The sequence below is a fragment of the Macaca thibetana genome, chromosome 5 (genome assembly GCF_024542745.1).
Source record: "Macaca thibetana thibetana isolate TM-01 chromosome 5, ASM2454274v1, whole genome shotgun sequence".
In the NCBI taxonomy this organism is placed as follows: Eukaryota; Metazoa; Chordata; class Mammalia; order Primates; family Cercopithecidae; genus Macaca; species Macaca thibetana.
In genome coordinates, this window is record NC_065582.1 from 153,802,389 (window position 1) to 153,814,298 (window position 11,910).

Consider the following 11,910-nt stretch of genomic DNA (forward strand, 5'->3'; position numbering starts at 1 on the left):
TGACAACACAGCAGTGGGTGCTGTGGAAATAAAGCCTGAAGAGTTGAGAACAGAGGGTTTCTCAAACCAAAATTCATTTTAAATGAAAAGAATATTAGAGTTCCCTCTTCCAGTTTTGTCTATTGATTCTTCTCACTTCCTCCTATTTCACCACCATGTGTTTGGATCACAATGAGGAGAAAAAAGGCAGGTGAAAAGGGAGAAACTTGAATGGACTGAGAAAACCTAAACTGGAATTTTTAAATAAGTGAAAGTCACAACTGAGTGTATATAATGAGATTTAGTTAGAAAAATACTGTTTTTATTTTCCATGTGAGTAGGTGAAATTCATAGCACTGGAATAATTTCTAACTGTAGAGAATCAAAAAATATAGAGGAAAACAGATAAAATTCACTTTTTTTTTTTTTTTTTTTTTTGAGACAGAGTCTCGCTCTGTCGCCCAGGCTGAGGTCCAGTGGCAGGATCTTGACTCACTGCAAGCTCCGCCTCCCGAGTTCACGCCATTCTCCTGCCTCACCTTCCCAAGTAACTTGGACTACAGGCGCCCCCCACCACGCCCGGCTAATTTTGTTTTTGTATTTTTAGTAGAGACAGGGTTTCACAGTGTTAGCCACGATGGTCTCGATCTCCTGACCTCATGATCAGCCCGCCTTGGCCTCTCAAAGTGCTGGATTACACGTGTGAGCCACCGCGCCTCGCCAAAACTCATTTTTTAAACTGCCTCAATAAATCCTGAATCTCTTTTCTAATCCTTTGTGCTCCAGGACAAAGTTCTTTATTATGGCCTTTCCTCTCCATCTCCCTTCTCCTCCCATGCTCATAACTTTTTGTTGTTGTTGCTTACTGGAAATTTTCACTCATTTTTATATCCAGAACCTGGCTCCTCTCTCTTCTTTCTGACACCAATACTTAACGTTTATCTCTAACATTTTCACCATTTCTCTACTCTCAAAATAAAGGCTCTCATATGAAATAAAATATTAAAGGAACGAAAATTTAATTTTAACACAACTGAAACTAGTTAGCAATTAGTTTACATTTTTATTCTGGAACAATTTCAAACTTTGTACAATTTGCAAAAATAATAATTCCCTTGTACAGTTTTAAAAATGACTAGCTTATTTCTTTTATGATCTTTCTCCCTCTCTCTCATATGTATATATCGTATGCATATGTGTGTATGTGTGTTCAGCATGTATATAGTATGCATTTCTTTAATGTATGAGACTAGGTTTCAGGAATTGTTACATTTTAACCTTTAAATGTTTGTTTAACATTAGCTAAGAGTAAGAAGATTTTAAAAAATAGCTACAATAAAATTATAAAGGCCAGGCGCAGTGGCTCACGCCTGTAATCTCAGCACTTTGGGAGGCCAAAGTGGGCAGGTCATGAAGTCAGGAGTTCAAGATCAGGCTGGCCAACATGGTAAAACCCCGTCTCTACTAAAAATACAAAAAGGGTGGGGTCTGGCGGTTTGAACGAGATGAAGGAACTGGAGCCGGGTAAGGGCAGTGGACGTGGTTCCCCTGAGAGCCGAAGATGGCAGTGAACATATACTCACGTCAGTGACCAGTGATAACCTAAGTCGACATGACATACTGGCCTGGATCAATGAGGCTCTGCAGTTGAATCTGACAAAGATCAAATAGTGTGGTCAGGGACTGCCTAATGTCAGTTTATGGACATGCTGTTTCCTGGCTCCATTGACTTGAAGAAAGTGAAATTTCAAGCTAAGCTAGAACATGAGTGCTTCCGGAACTTCAAAATACTGTAAGCGGGTGTTAAGAGGATGGGTGTTGACAAAATAATTCCTATGGACAAATCAGTAACAGGAAAGTTTCAGGACAATTTTGAATTCATGCAGTGGTTCAAGAAGTTTTTTGATGCAAAGTATGATGGAAAAGCCTGTGACCCTGTGGCTGCCAGACAAGTTCAAGAAACTTCGGTGGCTCCCTCCCTCCTTGCTCCAGCTCTGAATAAACCAAAATTTTAGCAATACAGCTCCACAGAGGCCCATCTCAACACAGAGAACTGCTGCGGCTCCTAAGGCTGGCCCTAGCGTGTTGTGAGAGAACCCTGGTGTGGGCAATGGGGATGACCAGGCAGCTGAGGTGATGAAGCAGGTCAACGTATTGAAACTCACTGTTGATGACTTGGAGAAAGAGGAATTTCTACTTCAGAAAGCTATGGACCATTGAATTGATTTGCCAGGAGAATGAGGAGGAAAATAACCCTGTATTGCGGAGGACTATACACATTCCGTATGCCACAGATGAAGGCTTTGTGATACCTGATGAAGGGGGCCCACAGGAGGAGCAGGAAGAGTATTAACAGCCTGGACCAACAGAGCAACATCTGAATTCCTCACTCCAAATCATGTGCTTAACTGTAATATACTCCCTGTTATTATCCTTAGAGGACTTGCTGGTTTCTTTTCATAAGCAAAAGTACCTTTTCTTAAAGTCACTTCACAGACGTTTCACTGCTTTGCCAGTAAGTTTGAGTTAGGAGCGTTTACGTTGTAGCAGAGCAGTATTAATATCTAGTTGGTTCACTTGGGAAACAGAGGCTGACTCTGGGGCTCACTGTGCGGATGCCGGTCACACTGAGTGCTGGAGACGGTGTGTAATATGCTGAGGTGGCGACCTCAGTGAAGAAATGGAAAGACTGAATTGAATTTTAAGCTAATGTGAAATCAGATAATGTTGTAATAAATAAATGCCTTAAGAGTATTTAAAATATGCTTCCGTATTTCAAAATATAAATTGTACCATGACGGGATTTTGTGTTTGATGTTATGTCTTGGAAGGAAGGACTAGACCTTGGAACCTTTGGAACTTGCTGTCACAAGTCTTAGAGGGCTGCTTGAATCCTCATAGCCTAGGCTTTGGTCTAAAAGGAACATTTTAAAAGTTGCCCTGTAAAGCCATTTGGTGTCATTGACCAATTGCATCCCTGCTAAAGAGCAAGGGCATTATTGACTGGATAATAGAGGATGTGTTTCAGTCCCCAGATGTTTGAGGTGAAGAGCTTGGTTTTCATTGAGCATTTCTCTATTTTTCCGGTTATCCCCAAAATTTCTGTGTATTATCTTTTTGGGGAAGTGAGGTGTGTCCAGTTTTTTTAGTCTAACAACTACTTTTGGGGACTTGTCCTCGTCTCTGCGATTTGAATGGGGATTGCATCCTATTTTACTGTCTTTTAGGTTTATATTTACCATGTTCCTCTTCTCTGCTCCCCTTGCCCACTGGGGACTCCTCTCTGGCTCCTTGAAGTTTGCTGCTTAGAGTTGGAAGTGTAGCAGGCAGGTGACCATGCTGCAAGTTCTTTCTGGACCTCTGGCAAAGGGAGTGGTCAGTGAAGGCCATCCTCACCTTGGGACCTGCCAGGCCGGGGTGTTTTCAGTATCTGCTGTCCACAGCTCTCCACTGTAATCCGCATACTTTGCCAGTGCACTAATCTCTTTGGAGATAAGATTCATTAGTGTGTTACTAAATGTTAATTTTTTTCTTTTGTACAAAACACAGTACCGTGCCTGAATTAATTATTAATATTGAAAGTATTTCATTCTTTAACGCTCCCCCATTTGTTTTGCCCACAGCCTTTTCCGTTCCTTTGTTTGGCAGGATTCTGCAAAATGTGTCTCACTCACTACTGAGATTATTCAGCCCCTGATGTATATGTATTGATTTGTTTCTGGTGGTAGCTTGTCCTGAAATGTGTGTAGAAAGGAAGTATGTTCTGATAAAATTGTTGTGTAGTGCATGCTCTGTGTGGAATTCAGAGGAAAACCCAGATTCAATGATTAACAATGCCAAAAAATGCAAGTAACTAGCCATGGTTCAGATGGCAGTGGTGTTATTTGTCTTTTGTGGCCCTTTAGACTTTTGTTGCCCTAAAATTACATTTTTTTGGAAACCCATTTTCCACTTGGTCTTTCTTGACAGAGTTTTCTTCTGCTTTAAAAAGTTTATAAATAAAATTCTGTATTTCAAGAGTTAAAAAAAAAAAAATTAGCTGGGCGTGGCGGTGCATGCCTGTAATCCTAGCTACTTGGGAGACTGAGGCGGAAGAATCGCTTGAACCCAGGAGGCACAGGTTGCAGTGAGTGGAGATCGCACCACTGCACCCCAGGCTGGGCGACAGAGACAGACTCCATTTCAAAAAAAAAAATACATACAAAAAATTTAACAGTAATATAATACTTTATTCTAATCTTCAGTCCTAATTCCAGTTTATTCAATGATGCCAATAATGTTCTGTATAGCGATCATTTTTCAGGATTGGATCCAGGCCCAAATCCCATAATGAATAAAGTTTACATATCTCTCAAGTCCTCTTTAATCTCGGACAGCTTCTCAGCCTTTCTTTCCTGACACTGACATTTCTTGAAGAATACAAGCCAGTTATTTCATAGACTCTCTCTCAGTTTAGATCTGTCTGATATTTCCTTATAAGTAGATTCAGGTTATGCATTTTTGGTTGGCACAGTACTTAAGTGATGCTATGTCCTTCTCAAGGCATCAAAATGGAGGCCTAAAATGTCCAATTGCAGTTTATTGATGACATCAACTTTGATCAGTTGGTTAAAATATCATTATATCCACTTCAGAGTTACTATTTTTCTTTTGTAATTAATAACAAATTTGAAAAGATATACTTTGAGAATACGTAAGTATTCTGTTTCTCATCAAATGTCGTCCAGTTGATTAAACATGTATTGAGGTGGGCAGATCACCTGAGGTCAGGACTTTGATTCCAGCCTGACCAAAATGGTGATACCCCATCTCTACTAAAAATACAAAAAAAAAAAAAAAAAAAAAAAAAATTAGCTGAGCATGGTGACACACGTCTGAGGTCCTGACTACTTGGGAGGCTGAGGCAGGAGAATCACTTGAACCCAGGAGGCGGAGGTTGCAGTGAGCTGAGATCATGCCATTGCACTCTAGCCTGGGTGACAAGAGTGAAACTCAGTCTCAAAAAAAAAAAAAAAAATGTATTGATGATTCTTACCAGAATTAATTTTTAGTATATTGGCTATAAAAAATTACTATATCTAACTATATTATTTCATCTATATTTATCAGCTGATATTTTACTGAAATGAAGAATTTTTCTTCTCCACTATTTATTCTTATTTATTTATATACTTATGCACATCTGTATACATGTATGCATATATTTATTTTCCACATATATTCATGGAGTCCTATTTTATTCAATGAGACTTCATATCTTTCTATATTGTGATGCCAAATTGCACCAATTTTGCTAGTTGAAACTCTGCCAACCTGAATTATCTTATATTTTGACATATAACCATAATTATTTTTAAACATCACTTTAATTTTCTGGTACAGCAAGTTGTTTCAATTTCATCTTCTATTTTCCCTGTCCCGGACCCGGAAACAGTCATTTTTCCAAGTATTCTTGGTTGCTTTTAGTGGTTAATGGTATTTAGCAACTGCATTAGTGATTAAATGCTGTCTAACAAGTTTCCCCAAAGCTTAATGACTTAAAACAATGCTAAGTATTTATTATCTCCTACAGTAGCTATGGGTCAGAAATTCAACAGTGGCTTGGCTGAGTGGCTCTGGCTAGGGTTTCTTACAAATTTTCTCAGTCAGGTGTCCACTGGCTCCACAGTGATCTGAAGTCTACATGGATCACTCACACGACTGGCATGTTGGAGGGAGGCCTTTATTTCTCTCCAATATGGGCATCTCCCAGGAATGGCTGAATGTTATCATGATAGTGTGGCTGACTTTCCTCAGAGCCAATGTTTCAAGGAAACAAGATAGAAATGTTATCAGCTCCCTGAATTCTTGTAATCTCCCAGAGCAGAAATCAAGAGAGGTTACCAGATATAGCAACAAAGAGACAATTTATTTAGCTTGTGCACAAGGGAACCAACACTGTGTGTGAGGTTAGTTTTATAGGGTCTTTCTATAGGGAAGGGTTTCATTAGGGCATGTATAGAAGAGGTTTTTCTAGTGCTTTTGCAGTAATTCAACATGCTTCTTCATAGACAGCATGCAATGTTAGCATTGTAATCTCCTCCCCTGGGTGTGATTTTTAGCATTAAAATGAGGAAGGGGTAACTCTAAGTTGACGTTTAAGTCTAACTGCACATGTGGGACCCCAGGGGAGTCCATAGCCCCCTAAAGCAGCACTTGTGGTTAATAACTTCTTGGGTATTTTGTTGCTGAATAGCTGGAAGTTAGGTAAGCCTACAGCTTGATTAAGAGGCTTTTGTTCTTTTATTCTAGACCACATCAAAACAGAAAAACAATCAGCCTGTGTGCCTCAAAAGTGTCAATGTTTTAGCTTTAGGAGTTACTAGTCACTTCTAGTATCTCTTAGCTAGGTAAGCTCTGCTTTAGTGTGAACATGAATTGCATAAAGGTAGTGATACCAGAAACTAAGAATCACTGGAGTCAATCTTGGATGGTGAATTAAACAGAAATCCCAAGAGTCACTGGTATTATGTATGCTCATTTCTTCTGGTACACTATTGCTCCTGGGCCTTTTAAGAGAACAGAGCTATATACATACATGCAGATAGATACATAAATCAGAGAGAGAAAGTTAGATAGATAGGTAGATAGATAGATAAATAGATAGATAGAAAGATAGATAGATAGATAGATAATGAATTGTTAACCTATGTAACAAACAGAGAGACTCTCCAAAAGAAAAATATATTTATTCTGGAAGAGGGCACTGCAATGGAGTTACAAGTGCCATAGTAAACTGTGTATGTATTCATGGAGGTAAAAGAATACAAAGACTTTTAAAGAAAAAAAAAAAATAAAGAGGATTAAATAATTGCTTTGAGATAATTATCTTTGGCTAAATAGATCAATTACAAAGGTGGCGCCACTCTGAGGTTACACAAACAATTGCTTGGCATACGTCCTTGGAGAAGTATTTTTTTGTGTAACTCTGCAATTATCTTTCTGCAAGGTTGTGATTTTTACAGTGTTTTGTGATAGTTTTTGTTATCAGACACACAAGTATAAGAACTCTCTCTTTTTTTGTTGTACTTCAAATTCTAGGGTACAAGTGCACAACGTGTAGGTTTGATACATAGGTATACATGTGCCATGTTGGTTTGCTGCAGCCATCGACTCGTCATTTACATCAGGTATTTCTTCTAATGCTATCCCTCCCTCAACCTCCCACCCACGACAGGCCTAGGTGTGTGATGTTCCCTGCCCTGTGTCCAAGTGTTCTCATTGTTCAATTCCCACCTATGAGTGAGAACATGCGGTGTTTGGTGTTCTGTCTTTGTGATAGTTTGCTGAGAATGACGGTTTCCAGCTTCATTCATGTCCCTGCAAAGGACATGAACTTATCCATTTTTATGGCTGCATAGTATTCTATGGTGTATATGTGCCACATTTTCTTAATCCAATCTATCATTGATGGACATCTGGGTTGGTTCCAAGTCTTTGCTATTGTGAATAGTGCTGTAATAAACATACGCGTGCATGCGTCTTTATAGCAGCATGATTTACAATCCTTTGGGTATATAACCAGTAATGGGATTGCTGGGTCAAATGGTATTTCTAGTTTTAGATCCCTGAGGAACTGCCACACTATCTTCCACAATGGTTGAACTAATTTACACTCACACCAACAGTGTAAAAGCATTAATTGATGCAGTTTCTTCATAGCATCAATGGTCTTTACAATTTGGCATGCTTTTGCAGTGGCTGGTACTGGTTGTTTCTTTTCAAGTTTAGTGCTTCCTTTAGGAGCTCTTGCAAGAGCGTTACTCTACTTCTGCTAGATGGCAATTCTGTTGAATTTTGTGGAAAAGCTTTTGAATATGTCTTAGTTCTCAATTCTCATCTTTTTATTGTGATCTATTTGCACTTATTCTCTCTTTTCTCTTTATTCGTTATCGCTTGAGCTCTTTTCAATTTTGTTGAATCTTCTCAACAATCAGCTCCTGGATTCATACTGATTTTTTGAAGGGTTTTTTTGTCTCTCTTCCTCATGCTCTGATCTTAGTGCCTACTGCTTGCTTTTGAATTTGTTTGCTCTTGCTTCCTCTTGTTCTTTTAATGTGATGTTAGGGTGTCAATTTTAGATCTTTCCTGCAGGCCTGGCATTGACAAAATCTCTCCTTCATAGCCTTTCCCAGCTCTGTTTATCAGATTTTCTTCCTCACATGTATGTGTGCATATGTGTATCCATGTGTGTATATAAATACTTGAAATTATAAATTAATGAGTTTATATATAAGTATATTCCTCCGATAAATCCTTCAATAGGCCTAAAATGGCTTCACACCTTCTATGCTCATTCCTACTAAGAAAAGTTCAAGATTTGTTCATTGTTCTGTTTTTCTTTAGGAGTATAAAATCCAAGTAATCTATTCAAAATGTAATAGGATATCTTCTTTTCAATTTAAAAATCTCTACCTTTAATGTGGTTTGGAAAACAGTTGGATTCATTTGCTTTTATTTATATTAGGTTTTTATTTTCCATCTTGTTCACATAATTGAATATATATATATTATTAAAAATTGATTTGGATAATCAAAATTACACTCAGAGAAGTGTCACTCCTCACCTATCTCTTTCAACCATTTCTCCCCTCCACCTAACCCCTGCAGATTACTGAAGTTCCAATGTACACCTAAGAAACTTCATCAGAAACCCAAATCTGAATTATCCAACCAGGCCCTCTAAAATTCCTGACCCAGAAAAATTATAAGAGATAACACGTTTGTTATTGTTTTAAACCACCAAATTTTGGAGTAAGTTGTTACATGAAAATTGATCACCAACACAGATTTAGAACACTATTAAACACTACAAAAAAAAAAAAAAAGCTAGGTATTTTTCAAAAACTGACTAATTCCAGGTTTGGGACAGGGAAGCTACAAATCAAGACAGAAATATCTTGCTTGATGTTGCAGAAAGTGAGTAAAATGATGGTGAGAGTGTGTTGAAAGGATAGAGAAACCAGCTTGAAGGAGTTTCCACTAGCCAAATAGGCACAATTGGAGCATGTAAATATATATAAAGATGTTAATGAATTTTATCACATTGCATAAAGTAAGACCCCATGAGTCTTTATTGAAAATGAACACAGGTGGTCCTCAATTTACAATGGTTAGACTTAACAATTTTTGGAATTCACAATGGGGCAAAAGTTATATGCATTCAGTAGAAACTATATTTCAAGTTCCATATAACTATTCTGTTTTTTACTTTTAGCAGAGTATTCAATAAATTACATGAGATATCCAACACTTTATTATAAAGTAGTATTTTTGTTTTATTATAAAAATGGTTTTACTTGATTATAAAATAGTCTTTGCATTAGTTGATTTCACCAAACTGTAGGCTAATGTAATTGTTTAGAGAATGTTTATGTAGGCTAGGCTAATCTATAATATTCACTGCTTATGTGTAATAAATGCATTTTTAACTTTTGATATTTTCAATTTATGAGGGATTTGTTAGAACATAACCCCATTGAAAGTAGAGGAACATACAGACATACACACGTACAAAGTAAATGAATAAATTAATTAGGAAGATGGAAAATTATTTCAATAGGCTATCAATTAATAAATACAGTAGAAACAATAAAGTTAGAAAATTACCTTTTACAACAAACGTATAAAAAGAGTTTCCACCAAGAATCATTAGTAAAGGCTTAATCAGCAGAAGAGGTCATTTAATGAAGAACAAAATATTTACGCTTTGTCAAAGGATTGTGCCTTGAATTCGTTATTAACTACAAAAGAAAAAAATAGTAATTGTGAAGTGAATAAAATTAAAAAAAACATTTTAACCTACTAATAAAAATTAGCATCACCAATAATTTGCAAACAAAGATCATACACCTCTGTTTTGATACCCAGAGAACACAGCAGCTCTTAAGAAGTGTGTCAGCCAAAAATGTTTAATGTGTATGTGCAAAAATGTTTAATGCATATGTGCAAAATACGTGTATGCTTTCTTATTTCTTATTCTTTCTTACCGAAAAGATTGTGCATCCCTACATATGTATATAATATTTTTCACCTTTCCTTTTTTAACTTACTATATCTGAAATTAACTTATCAGTAAATAGGGATCTTTCCTTTGTGCAATTACATAATACTTCTTTCTGATCACAGTTAGCTATATTTTACTCAATTGCCTATGTTTGTCACGTAGGTAGTTTTCAATGGTTTAGAAATTCAATAATGTTGCAATATATAAACTTGTGCAGATTTATTTTTATTTTCTGGAAGTTTATCTTTATAATAAATCTTAATATTTTAGTATTATACTGGAAAATACTAACTTTTTTTATTTTGTCGATTCACTAGGCCATTATTTAGTGAGTTATTTCTATAAATCAAACAATATACACTATACTGACAAAATAAAGATGAATAAGAAAAATATCTTTCCATGAAGCAGCTCTCAGTCTAATGGAGGAGCCAGATCCACGAGCAGAAAACTAGAATGGATAATAGGGAGATTTTCTTAACTAAAATGTAACACAATTTTAAAAAAATTAGGACAGACAGTAAGAAACAGAGTACACAAACTTCAAGGTGCGTGGTAAGCTATTCTTCTTTGCTTGTTAGTGGTATATTGTTCAAAAGGTTTGAGAAGCACTACAAAACCAGGATAACAATTGTTTTATGTAGGGAGCTGAGATAATCAGCTTTGAATTTTTCACAAAAATTTTGATTGAACAAGTATAATAAAGAAGCTATGCCAGTCGGTAAGGTCAAATAGGACCTTTGCCATGTTCTGCGAAACAGATAATGAAGACTTAAATTACAGCAGTGAGTATAAAAATGAAAAGAGGAGTATAGGTTTGAGAAAAAAATTAAAAGCTATAGGATATACAGCTTGGTAATTAATTAGATGTGGTAGATATGGAAGATGGTAATGTCAAAGTTGCAATTCTAGATTTCCATATTGGGTGACTGGCTGAATAACAATGCTGGACATTGGCATGGAAATTACCAGAAGGCATTAGATTTAATGGATAATATATAAATTGATTTGGAGCTTACTGAATTTGAGGCATTGGTATGTTCATTCTGCTGGAGATTCCCAGAATCCTTTAGGATTTGAGAGGCTCGAGTAAGTTAATAGAGTAAATTAAAATAAAGAGCCTCTTGGGAATTCAAAGAGACTACAAATGAGTGATGCTTCAAGGTCTAGAGATAACAGAGAATAAGGATCAAGAGTGCAGGGGAAATGATTGTCTTTGTGGAGAAGAAAGAAGAGATAACTCATTCTTAGAATCTGGAAGCAAAGCCAAATTCTGACTTTATCTCTTGTAAAAACGCAGAGTATTGTGCTTTAGCCGTATTTTATAGATGAGGAATCTCAAAGATAACCTAAGAGTTACACTAATAATAATTAGCTAACACCAGAATCAAGTCTACGTTTGCTAAAGTTTTCTCGTTTCTCTTTTTATTAAGGCATACTGGTTATCTAAGAAGACTTGGCCTGGGGAAAATTTTTAGTTATTTCCCTGCTAAGATTTATGTTAAACTATTGCAAGAGCAGAAATTAATCGCTTCAGTCACTCCCCACTTACTGACCTCAATATATACCATTTTATCATTGTTTTAGGTAAAAAGAATTGTATGTGACTAAAAAAATTGGGCTTCATTTATATGTATGCCCATAAGACGGGGTTTCTGGGTTTCCCAAGGCAGGGTTTTAGCCACTTCAAAAAAAGTTCAAGAACTGAGCTCTGGATATTCCAATGCTAAAAGCTGGGGAGATTGGGAAAACTACAAGCAGTCAAGAAGTAGAAAGAAAGTAGAGGATTTTGTGTGTGTGTGTGTGTATAAGCAAAAATAGTATAACAAAGGGTAGAAGAGATAATCTGCATCAGTTGTATTGCCATGTCAAGTTAAATGAGAGGC

The 11,910-nt window shown here is 36.6% G+C and overlaps 1 pseudogene; it reads left to right on the top strand.

The window, feature by feature from the left end:
• Nucleotides 1-1,540: 1,540 nt before the first annotated feature.
• Nucleotides 1,541-2,358, top strand: LOC126955664 (microtubule-associated protein RP/EB family member 1-like; annotated as a pseudogene).
• Nucleotides 2,359-11,910: the final 9,552 nt, after the last annotated feature.